Source organism: Homalodisca vitripennis, chromosome 2 (genome assembly GCF_021130785.1).
Source record: "Homalodisca vitripennis isolate AUS2020 chromosome 2, UT_GWSS_2.1, whole genome shotgun sequence".
Lineage (NCBI taxonomy): Eukaryota > Metazoa > Arthropoda > Insecta > Hemiptera > Cicadellidae > Homalodisca > Homalodisca vitripennis.
Window position 1 is genome coordinate 60,560,980 of NC_060208.1, and position 10,850 is coordinate 60,571,829.

General features: G+C 30.6%; 1 protein-coding gene across 23 annotated transcripts in view; it reads right to left on the minus strand.

The window, feature by feature from the left end:
• LOC124354022 (histidine-rich glycoprotein-like) overlaps positions 1-2,514 on the minus strand; it is a 45,070-nt gene extending 42,556 nt beyond the window's left edge. For 9 of the 23 annotated variants that reach the window (XM_046804164.1, XM_046804153.1, XM_046804166.1 and 6 more), the window contains exon 1: positions 2,386-2,510. The gene's annotated coding sequence lies outside the window, so the exon portion shown is untranslated. Of the gene's footprint in view, positions 1-2,385 lie in introns of all 23 variants that reach the window. The other 14 variants (XM_046804170.1, XM_046804171.1, XM_046804172.1 and 11 more) reach the window with 5 other exon arrangements.
• Between the last annotated feature and the right edge of the window lie 8,336 nt (positions 2,515-10,850).

The window sequence follows — 10,850 nt, forward strand, 5'->3', positions numbered from 1 at the left end:
AACAACTACCTGTCCCAGTTGCACTAAAAAATTGTTAAGATGCGACGAATGTTTGACAATAACCGCTGATACTTTCAACTTTTGTATCAAGTGCGGTCACAATTTGAGCCGCATAATAAGAATTAACAGGGCCAAGGAACAAAAAAATCAAGTGAAACAGCAATTGTCATAAAAACCGAAGTTCGTATCAAAAATGCTATCATCATCATCATCTGAAGGAATAAAATTTTCAGAACTTAATTTAACTGGTGAAGAATTAAAATATTTGGATGAGATAGAAGAAAATCAGGAGCACAACATCGGCAATATTCTGGCTGTGCCGAACTTGTCCGAGTCACCGAGGCCTCCCGCCACGCCGTGAATCTCGTTAGATGAAATAGGAGAAAGTCAACAGCACAACATCAACAATATTCTGGCTGTGCCAGACTTGTACGAGTCACCGAGGCTTCCCGCCACGCCGTCAGGTCCTAGCGAGCAAAGTGAAGACATCATTAGCAAGCCGGGTTTATAAATAATTTTGATATAGAGGTGGAGTTTAACATTTAATTTTAACCCTCATCATTCGAAAGTTATATTGTTTAAAGATTCAAGTGCCGAGAAATTTAAGAAACTATGTTTCTTAACATAAATACTGATCAATATATGTTTGATTTGATTTTTCGGCACTATAATCGATTTCTGGATCGTAGGAGAATGCTGCTCGTTCCGGGTTCACAGGAGCATTGCGTTTGCGGAATCGGTCAATTTCCTTTTCCCGGGCTCGCTGCTGTTGTGATCGATGTGCCCGAACTCGTTGCATTCTTTGTCTATCCACTTCATTCTGATTTACTGTAGAACGCAAATGTGCCATACCAATACGACTGTTATCATTATAAGTCTCTTGCTGGTCATCAGTGCGATTAACGCGTGAGGTAGCTCGCCGCACATTCGATCCACTTCGACGACCTTTGTTAGGTCGTTTTCTTCTCGGCATTGTAAGCAGTATCTGATATTAATGTTTTCTTGCACTAACAATGTTAACCTATAATGGCGGCAGCTTTTTTACGTTTTTAGTAAGTAAACATATTATACTGAGACACTTCGTCATTTGTATTTGTTACAGCTGTTAAATTAAATTAAGTTAAACATGAACATCAATCAAAAGTTTGACAGGTAAGAACAGTTTGTATGGGAAAATCAAATTGTCGTTTTTAGTATTTTCCTTGCAATTTTGTTATACTTTCTCATCGTTTAAACCTTCCCTGGACTTCCACGAACATTTCAAGACCAAAATTAGCCAAATTGGTTCAGCCGTTCTCGAGTTTTAGCGAGACTAAAGAAGGGAAATTCATTTTTATTTATATAGATTAAACTTTTAGACAAGCAAAACTATTATTCTACTCTAGTATTATATTCTAAATTAAGAACCCATTGCGAATCTAGGCTCATCCAAACATTAAAAAATACTTTTTAGTGATAAATAGTGCACGTCTTGTCGTAGAAAGAAGATGTGTAATCAATTTAAAATATATTTAATAATCTTTTATTTTAATGCTTTTGACAATATTTTTCATTGTAATAAATTTTAATTATGTTTTAGTTTTTAACATTAGTGTATACTTTATTTTAAAATGATAAATAATAATTATATATATATATATATATATATATATAACATTATATATATATAAATATAATATAACATTATATATATATGATTCAGAAAATCCCATTTAGGCGTACTCTTATATTATATAATTTATATATATTATATATAACTTACTCAAAACCCTATTTTACCCACATTTTTTTCAATATTTTGTGTGGAGCACTCCAACTTTACATAATAAATCAACTAAAGTAATGTCAAAGTACTTTTTAACCCATATCATACATGGGCATATTATATTACAAATATTAGTTAGCTGTAGGATTCTGGTGTATTGATTATATGGTACTGCTATAACAAATAGTCTTATTTACTTTCAAAGAGCAGTATTAGCTAATTGAACACTTTGAATAAATCCTTTATTTTCAATATTATTTAAGTTGTATTTTATGTATGTTATTCACCATGTACGTTTATAGGTAAATTTCGTGTAAAAATTCAGCACTTATTTAATGATTGAACAAATTTGTATTACTTTTCTTCGCAACAACTTGGTTGGTTTAACGATATTATTAGTTTTATAATTGAACTATATATTGAATTACGTAAGATTGAACTCGTTAATTTTAATATTTTTTACTAGTTTGTATAGATTACGTTTTGCAATTTTACACGTTAGCTTAGCGTTATTGTTGTTTGTATATAGACTTTACTAGTGATATTCTTATGACTAAGACATATACTACATATATCTTAACAGAAGATGAAAATAAGCCTGAACCAAAATCATACATTACCTATAGAATGGAGACTCGTGGATGACAGTGGTACTAATTGGTGAGCCGGTATATATATTAAAACTGAACCGTGTCTTGATTGTTATTTAATTTAATGCGTCTAATTCACTTCATAGTGTAACTAAACACAATACACTTTTGTTAATTAAACAAAGACAACATTTGATCCTATCAGTCATCAATGCGAAGACATAAAAAGAAGCCTATAACTGTATTCTTTCGTACAGGTATAATGGGAACTTTAACAATGCAACATAAAAGTACAATAATGATTCGATGTTTCTTTTTTTTAATTAGACAAGCACTAAAACAATCATTATACTTCCATATGGTTCATTCACAATAATTTAATCTCTTTCCTTAACATAAGGCAAAATCAATTTTATACGTTCAAACCATTAGATGTCAGAACATCAAATTATGAACAAAATGATATGGTATTATGGGTTTTTTACAATAAGAGTTTTTATGAGGTAAAACTCTTAAATTTTTGGACTCATGAACTCTCTATCAGGAGTTTGGAATCATAAGAACTCTTTAATTTGACAATTTTAATACAATTTCTCATTGCTTCAAAGATCAAAAATTCGTATTAAAGGTAGAGAAAAATCTAAATTATAATAAATACGTAGTGACCGAAATATGTTGTATGAAAATTTTATAGATTTAGCGTTTTAATTTATGATAAATATAATACTATAAAATTCTCTGATAGGGAACTACGCAAATTCTTTTCTGTGGCACAGACATTTTGCTCTATGGTTTTGCAGACGCGAGTGAACTCGGTTTGGAATCTAAGACTGTGCCCTTAACATTTTTCTAGTTTACTTAAACCTGTTCGAGCTGGAGCTTACACTCATGTTGTTTATGAAAATGATGAACTATTTTCATGAAAATAGCTTCAGTCTAAGTGTTCAAAACATGCAAAAGAAAAATTCATGTATTTTGAAATCTAAGACTGTGCCCTTAACATTTTTCTAGTTTACTTAAACCTGTTCGAGCTGGAGCTTACACTCATGTTGTTTATGAAAATGATGAACTATTTTCATGAAAATAGCTTCAGTCTAAGTGTTCAAAACATGCAAAAGAAAAATTCATGTATTTTGAAATCTAAGACTGTGCCCTTAACATTTTTCTAGTTTACTTAAACCTGTTCGAGCTGGAGCTTACACTCATGTTGTTTATGAAAATGATGAACTATTTTCATGAAAATAGCTTCAGTCTAAGTGTTCAAAACATGCAAAAGAAAAATTCATGTATTTTGAAATCTAAGACTGTGCCCTTAACATTTTTCTAGTTTACTTAAACCTGTTCGAGCTGGAGCTTACACTCATGTTGTTTATGAAAATGATGAACTATTTTCATGAAAATAGCTTCAGTCTAAGTGTTCAAAACATGCAAAAGAAAAATTCATGTATTTTGAAATCTAAGACTGTGCCCTTAACATTTTTCTAGTTTACTTAAACCTGTTCGAGCTGGAGCTTACACTCATGTTGTTTATGAAAATGATGAACTATTTTCATGAAAATAGCTTCAGTCTAAGTGTTCAAAACATGCAAAAGAAAAATTCATGTATTTTGAAATCTAAGACTGTGCCCTTAACGTTTTTCTAGTTTGATTTCATTACTTAGTGTTTAGTTTTTATTGAGTGCATGTTTTCGAGATATTGGACATGGAGTTGACACACAACATGTATGTTGTGATTTCTGACTAGTACGTACAACAACGTTAGGATAGTCAACCACTGGAGGAAGATATCAGATTGCAGATTTTGAAACGTAGTGTTACTGATTTCTTGTGCCACTGAATGATGAAAAATGTTCGGAAAAATATATCGTGTCGTTCACAAATACAGGAGTGTATCACTTGCCTGTGTCACTTATCTATAAAGGCAACTAGGAAAAAACAGAATGAAAAAATTAGCAAATAAACATACTGTGAAGATTACTCATGTTAAACTTGTATCCCGACACGTAAGTTTCCCGTGGATTTTTTCTTTCATAAAAATCTACAACATTTTAACTTAACGTAGTGTACGCGAAGAAATTTTTTTGAATACACCGCCAATATTTTGAATAATTATTGGTATGCATAAAAAATTGTCAATCTTATATATTCCCACCCCAATAATTACAAAACAGTAATAAACATTACTTTATTACGTAAATTTGAATAATTTAAAGCACAAATATAATTTTGTGTTTGTTGTATCCTACGAGATAGCCTTCATGCTGAGGTAGAGAATGTTGGGGGTATTTCTTGGGGTATTGCTGGAGGTATTACATACCCTCGTGTCTACGCCGCTCCGACCAACGCGACGTAGTGTAGCGGTCATCCCTTTCAATAAAACGTCCAATTACTTTAAATGAAAGAAATTTATCTATCTATATATCCACGGAAATAGTTAAAAAAAAATACGGAAATTTTCGTGTTGGTGATGTTTCTATTTCAACAAAGAAAACTGTGTTAACAATACCTTTTTTATAAATCCGAGTAGGGGAATTTATAAATATATATATATATATATATATATATATATATATATATATATATATATATATATATATATATATATATATATATATAGGATATATACATACATTCATAATTATATTATATTAAACACTTGGAAGAATACATTTTACTACATATACAATTTCTTTTAATTCAAAACAATCGAATGAAGTCTTAAAAGTCATCGATACTTAAATTAACACAAATCATGAATTTGAATTAATATCAAAGGAATTATTTTTCCCTTCTTATTCAGTGTTATAATAATTCTTATACTAACGTATTATTTTGGTTTAAAATAGATTCCAATTTTTAAAGTGTTAAAAAAGTCTATTCAAATCAGCTTCTAGATTATTTTGCTGAACATTAGGATAGGGCTGGAAATTTTAATTTCTTTCTTTAAGTCTACAACATGTTAATTTTATTAATACAGTAAAAATATAAAAATAATAGAGTGGAATTACAATGTTAAAAGTCGGTGACAAGATTAATCTTCAGCGCAATTTTGAGTTACAGTAACTTACTAGCTCACCGGATCTGTTATTACTTAAACAAACTTCTGTTATCGGATCTGTTATGAAACCTAACTTAATCTTTGATATTAGACATCAAGTGGAAGAGAGGACTTTTTAGTCCCAACTTCGCTTCTATAAATAAAAAGATTTTTCATTTCATTTCATATATCAGTCCTTGAATCGAAGAGATTACAAAAGAAAATTCAAATGTTTATCGCGTTAAAAAATATATTTCGAAAAACGATTAGATTTCTATACAGAAAAAGTTACGTTATATTAAGGTGCATGTACAACCGTGGAATTTGGCTGAGCGTCATTGATTCCTATCTCGCAGTCTGTTGAGAAATTTTCTCTTTGGTCTGCCTAGAGTATAAACAAATTTCTTTTTTATATGGTTGCATGTCTGACTCGCTGTCCGCATGACATCTAGAGGATGAAATTAGTTGTAATATTTCTGCTGAAGAACCCTCACCTGGTTCTTTCCTTGTCAGTTATTAAAAGTCTCACATTACACTACTATTTACAAAATTTTAACTATTTAGAATATTGAGTGTGAGTGGGTACCAAATTCCGTTTATTAATGCCTTTTAATATTGACATGAGCAGAGATTACAAACTAGCTTGGAAAGTCAAAAATTGCGTAGTAAGTGACTTATACCTATAAAAAAGGTTTCTCCTAAAGCTCTGGAAGCGGCCATCTTGTTCATAAGGATTACTCTAATTTCTATGCCTCTAATCCTATACTAAAATAGTATAATCCCTATTTGTAGAATGTAAATTTAAGTTTGGTGATCCATCAGCCTTCACTAGTTTAATAGCCGTGTACAATTAAATCCAAATTTATCCAGTTAAATCATAAGCAATAAGCAGGACTCACAATAGGAATAACATTTAATTAGAGTGTGTCTCTAAAAACTAATTAATCCAGGATAATTGAACTTTCCTTTTCAATAAGTATAATTTTAAATCATAATTAAGGTAAGGACTCCCCTCATAATTTAATGTTACCTACCTACTTTACATGACTATGTTCATTTACCGCAAACACTGTTCATTTCCGAGGACATAAAATTGCTAAAATATATTTTTTGTATTTTATTATGTGATAAAATAGTCTACTGTATTGAAATAATTGGAAATAAAAGTTTCAAACCTCTATAAATATAAGTTATCTGCCTGAATACTGGATCTTAGTTTGCCTCAATATTATGTGGCTATAATTTGTCTAAAGATAAGCGTTTTTTGCAGCAAAGGTTTATCGCAATACACTAATAAAGAAGAAGAGTCTGTATAAAATTGTATTATGCGAGACTAATAAAATGCAGTGATAGTCCATGTAACTTTAAAAATATTAATACACGATGAGTGGAATACCATAAAGACTTTACATACTTCTCTGCGTATTTACAAAAAAGGTATTTTCTACCTTTTTTCTTACAAATATGAATTAAATTTTTTTATTTTTAAGTGTCCTAAAATTAAAAAAACTTTTAAAATATAATTAAAACAAAAGAAGTTAAATTAATTCTGTAATTTAGCCAGGAATGTAGTAATTTAAACTTATTGGAAAAGAGAGGTCATGAATAAGTTTTAACACAAATAAACCTTAGTAGGTAAGTTCTTAATGGTAAAAAGGGGAAACTATGAAGCTCTTCTTCCTTTTCTAAGTAATATGAATGGAGATGTTTCTAACTAAAACTCGCGGATTATATTTTGTATTGTATTTGCAAGATATTCCATAAGTTACCTTGGAATGAACATAATCATAATAAATATTTTTTTCATTTCTCTATTATGGTAATGGGATACTTTCCAATACATCTGAGATCTCCTAAAGTTTTCGTTTCTCTCGTACCTGTCAGCTGATTTTCCCTCTCCCATACATTTCTTTCTTTATGTATACTACTTTTCCATATGTAAACGTATCTTTCCCTGTATACAAATTGAACACATCAGTGCGATTCCGTTATTTGTTTTGACAATCCTGCGTTAAAAAAACTGATTATAACACCAAAATGAGCTATACAATAGTGATACGTGTCCTCATGGGAAAACAATTACTAGTCTATAGAATGTAAAATAATCTTTTAAAATATTTGATATGATTTTTTATTTAGTAAAAACGTATTTTTTAATAATCGTCTCCAAAATTTTATTGCGGGGCCCTATATCACTTTTCCCCCGTAAACAGTACCTGGCCCAGCAATAAGTCACATTCAAGGCTAGTAATAAGTTAGTTTCAAGTACATAATAGCTGTTTTTGAAACGCAAACTAGACAAAGTGACATGTTGAGTTATTGTGAAAAAATTTTAAATAGAACATAGCATACAATTTGGTTTTGTTTTCAATCAGAAATAACTGTATTTATCTCACGTAAGAAAAGTTTATGGTTTATGGCTAAAGTTTAGAAAAGTTTAGTTGTATTTACGAGGTCTCAGCTTTGTCTCGCTATTAAAACTTGATCGTACATCGTAAAGTACCAATTTTGCTTCTAGTATTGAAAACTACTATTTTAATATCCAAAGTGTCACTTACGTGATTATGAACTATGCCATTTTTTTTTTTTTAGTTTTTGCCATTCCTATTTTTAACTCAGATCCTACACATGTACAGATTTACAACTTAGGCAATGGTCAAATTTTTACAAGACTTTTTGGACTTCTCGTAGACGTCACATATGGTGTGAGAATATATCTTTAATAAACTATAAATTACATAACTGGAATCACTTGGGTGAAACCGTTTTCCATACATCGTGCGGTGAGGAAACACTTTAGGTAACTAATGTAAAATAGTGGGATTAGTCATAGTTGTAAATGAACCGTACAGTCATGCATCGTTAAAGTTAGATTTGCTGTGTTTAGTGGTTTGTACCCTGAGAAAGTGCCAATAGTATCGAGGGAACCCATAATAGAGTTAGCATTGCATATGACTAGTTTGGGGTTCGTCTACACAGATCGTCGAGTTCGCATATATTAGGATTTATAGAATTATTTAAAGGCATACGATTAATCCTATCACACTACACAAAAACAAGGTCAAGAAGGAAGATTGCTGATGTTATGTTATTGCACAATATTGTGAACGCCGCAATAGACTGTCCTGATCTTTTGACTCTGCCTGAGTTTCGAGCGCCTCGGGCAACACGTTCATAAGACATGTTTTGCAGGCGTGCCTCGTCCTCGCTCTACATCCAACACAGCGCCATTCCTCGGCTGATGAGGGAGAGGAATGAACTCTCTAGAAATGTGAACTTCTTTGGTTCATCCTTTCAGCCTTTCGGCAGGAGCGTACTCAAAATCATGTGTAGTGCTAATCCGTAAGTGAGCGAGATTTATTCATAGTTTAAATTGTTTGAGAAGAGAATTTGCCTATTGGGTTACTTGAATTTTATTCAATTATTTGGCTATACTTGTTATAAATTCTGTTTAATTTTTTACCGTTAACTGTAGATTTATTGCTTTATTTATTGTTGAAACTTTATAGTTTATTCTTGTTACATATTGTTATGGTTTATTTCTATCTGTACCTCTGTACATAGTTTATTCACCTTGTTATCTACCGTCTGTGTGTATAGTTATTCTCCCTGTTACATACTGTTACATATTTTTTCTCTGTTACGCTGCTAAAAATAGTTTATTCTATGTTACTTTGTTAAGTACTTAATTTATGTTCAGGTTTTTTTTAAGCATGAGGAAATTGTTTGAAATTGTCATAAATTTGAACATGTACGCTTAGTGTAAGCGTTATTATTCTATTTGTGTTGCAACTGATTTGCTTTATTATGGTGGGTATCACTTGTTAATATTATAATTTATAATTTTAGTTTAGTAAGTGTATTATATTATCACGAGAGACACCGGTGTTGTGCTGTGTGAAGCAGTCTCTAGCTATAGAAGCTTCTGAAGCTTATTCTATCATTCATTTCCTTCTTTTCTTCTTAATTCCGTCACTATAGTTTACGTTGCCCAAAACCATAAAATCTTCGCTTATGCTCTGCAAATCGTAAGCATTATAAAGATCTAGCACATTTACTACGACCAATGTTTATCATATTTTTCCAATAAGCCGTAACTTTTAGCAAAACATTTCAGAGAGTTTAAAACAGGCTTGTGATTTTATTGTGAATGAGAAGCTATTAATCCGTATTATGACATAATTATTTATTTCATTCAATAATACAATATGGAGTAATTAGTATTTGGTCTTGCTTCACTTTGTTAAACACAATAAATGTTGCAATTAGATACTTTAGCGTACTAGGCAATTAGGCAATAACTTCTTCTATCCAATCTGCATTACACTACTAATCAAGCAATTTACAATAATAATTTTCTAAATTTTAAATGTAAACAATAATTGTTTCTGCGTCTCTGATGAACTTCAGCTGAACACATTAACAGCTGTTAAGTATCAGTTCACTTTGTATTACGTATCGTTGCGCAGTCTGCCGGATCGAAGGTAAAACATTCCAAAATCAAAAACTACTTACAAATGAAAAATTAATTAAAAACACATTTTCCAGACCAAATTGTGAATCTAAACCATTCTCGAATTCCATTGAAAACACACACAAAATTTCATCAAAATCGGTCAGTCACATACACACGAACACAAAAAATATATATACATATAAAGATATAGTTAAAATGGTTAAGCTTTTTTGTAATTTAATTGTAAGACGTGCTTTTAAGTTCCCAAATCAATTAATTTATTGGGAATCTAATCGCACCGTGTATTGAAAATGTTATTAGCTGCATGAATGTACAGTTTATATTAGGTTTTTCACACCTAAATAATATTGTACAACCTATAACTTTTGGAATAAGGCTAATTCTTTCTGTGATAATGAGTATTAAAACTCTTAGTAATATTCTTTTAATACGGTACACATGTAGATATAGGTGAGGGAGGCAAATTCTTAATGTTTACTCCAAAATTATTTCACATTTTTTTCACGCACAGTTCTTTAATATAACTGTAGTGCATGCTAGTTACAAATTATTCATTACAGACCATGCATTATGCGATTATTTAAGATACAAATGTTTGAATAATTTGCATAAAACTGATAATAATGCACATGAACTGTAGACGAATAAAACATGGACTATAACAAAGGCGTTAATATTACCTCCTCACAATCATAGTTGGGGTCTAGATATAGAAAACTAATATTATACAATACATAAGCTCCACTAACGAAACATTAAACAAAAATCATTGCCATGAAGCGTTATGTTCAGTATTCTTCTTCGCCTCGTTATGTTTTTTTCTTTCCATATACATGCTTTTAAACGAAAACTGCAAATTTAAATTAACAATCCTGCAAGGAAACCTATAGTAAAAATAATCGCAACAAATTTTTATAAGAAATAATATTGAAATTGTGATTTTAACTTTGATAAACTATTAATTTATTGAAATAATTAGAT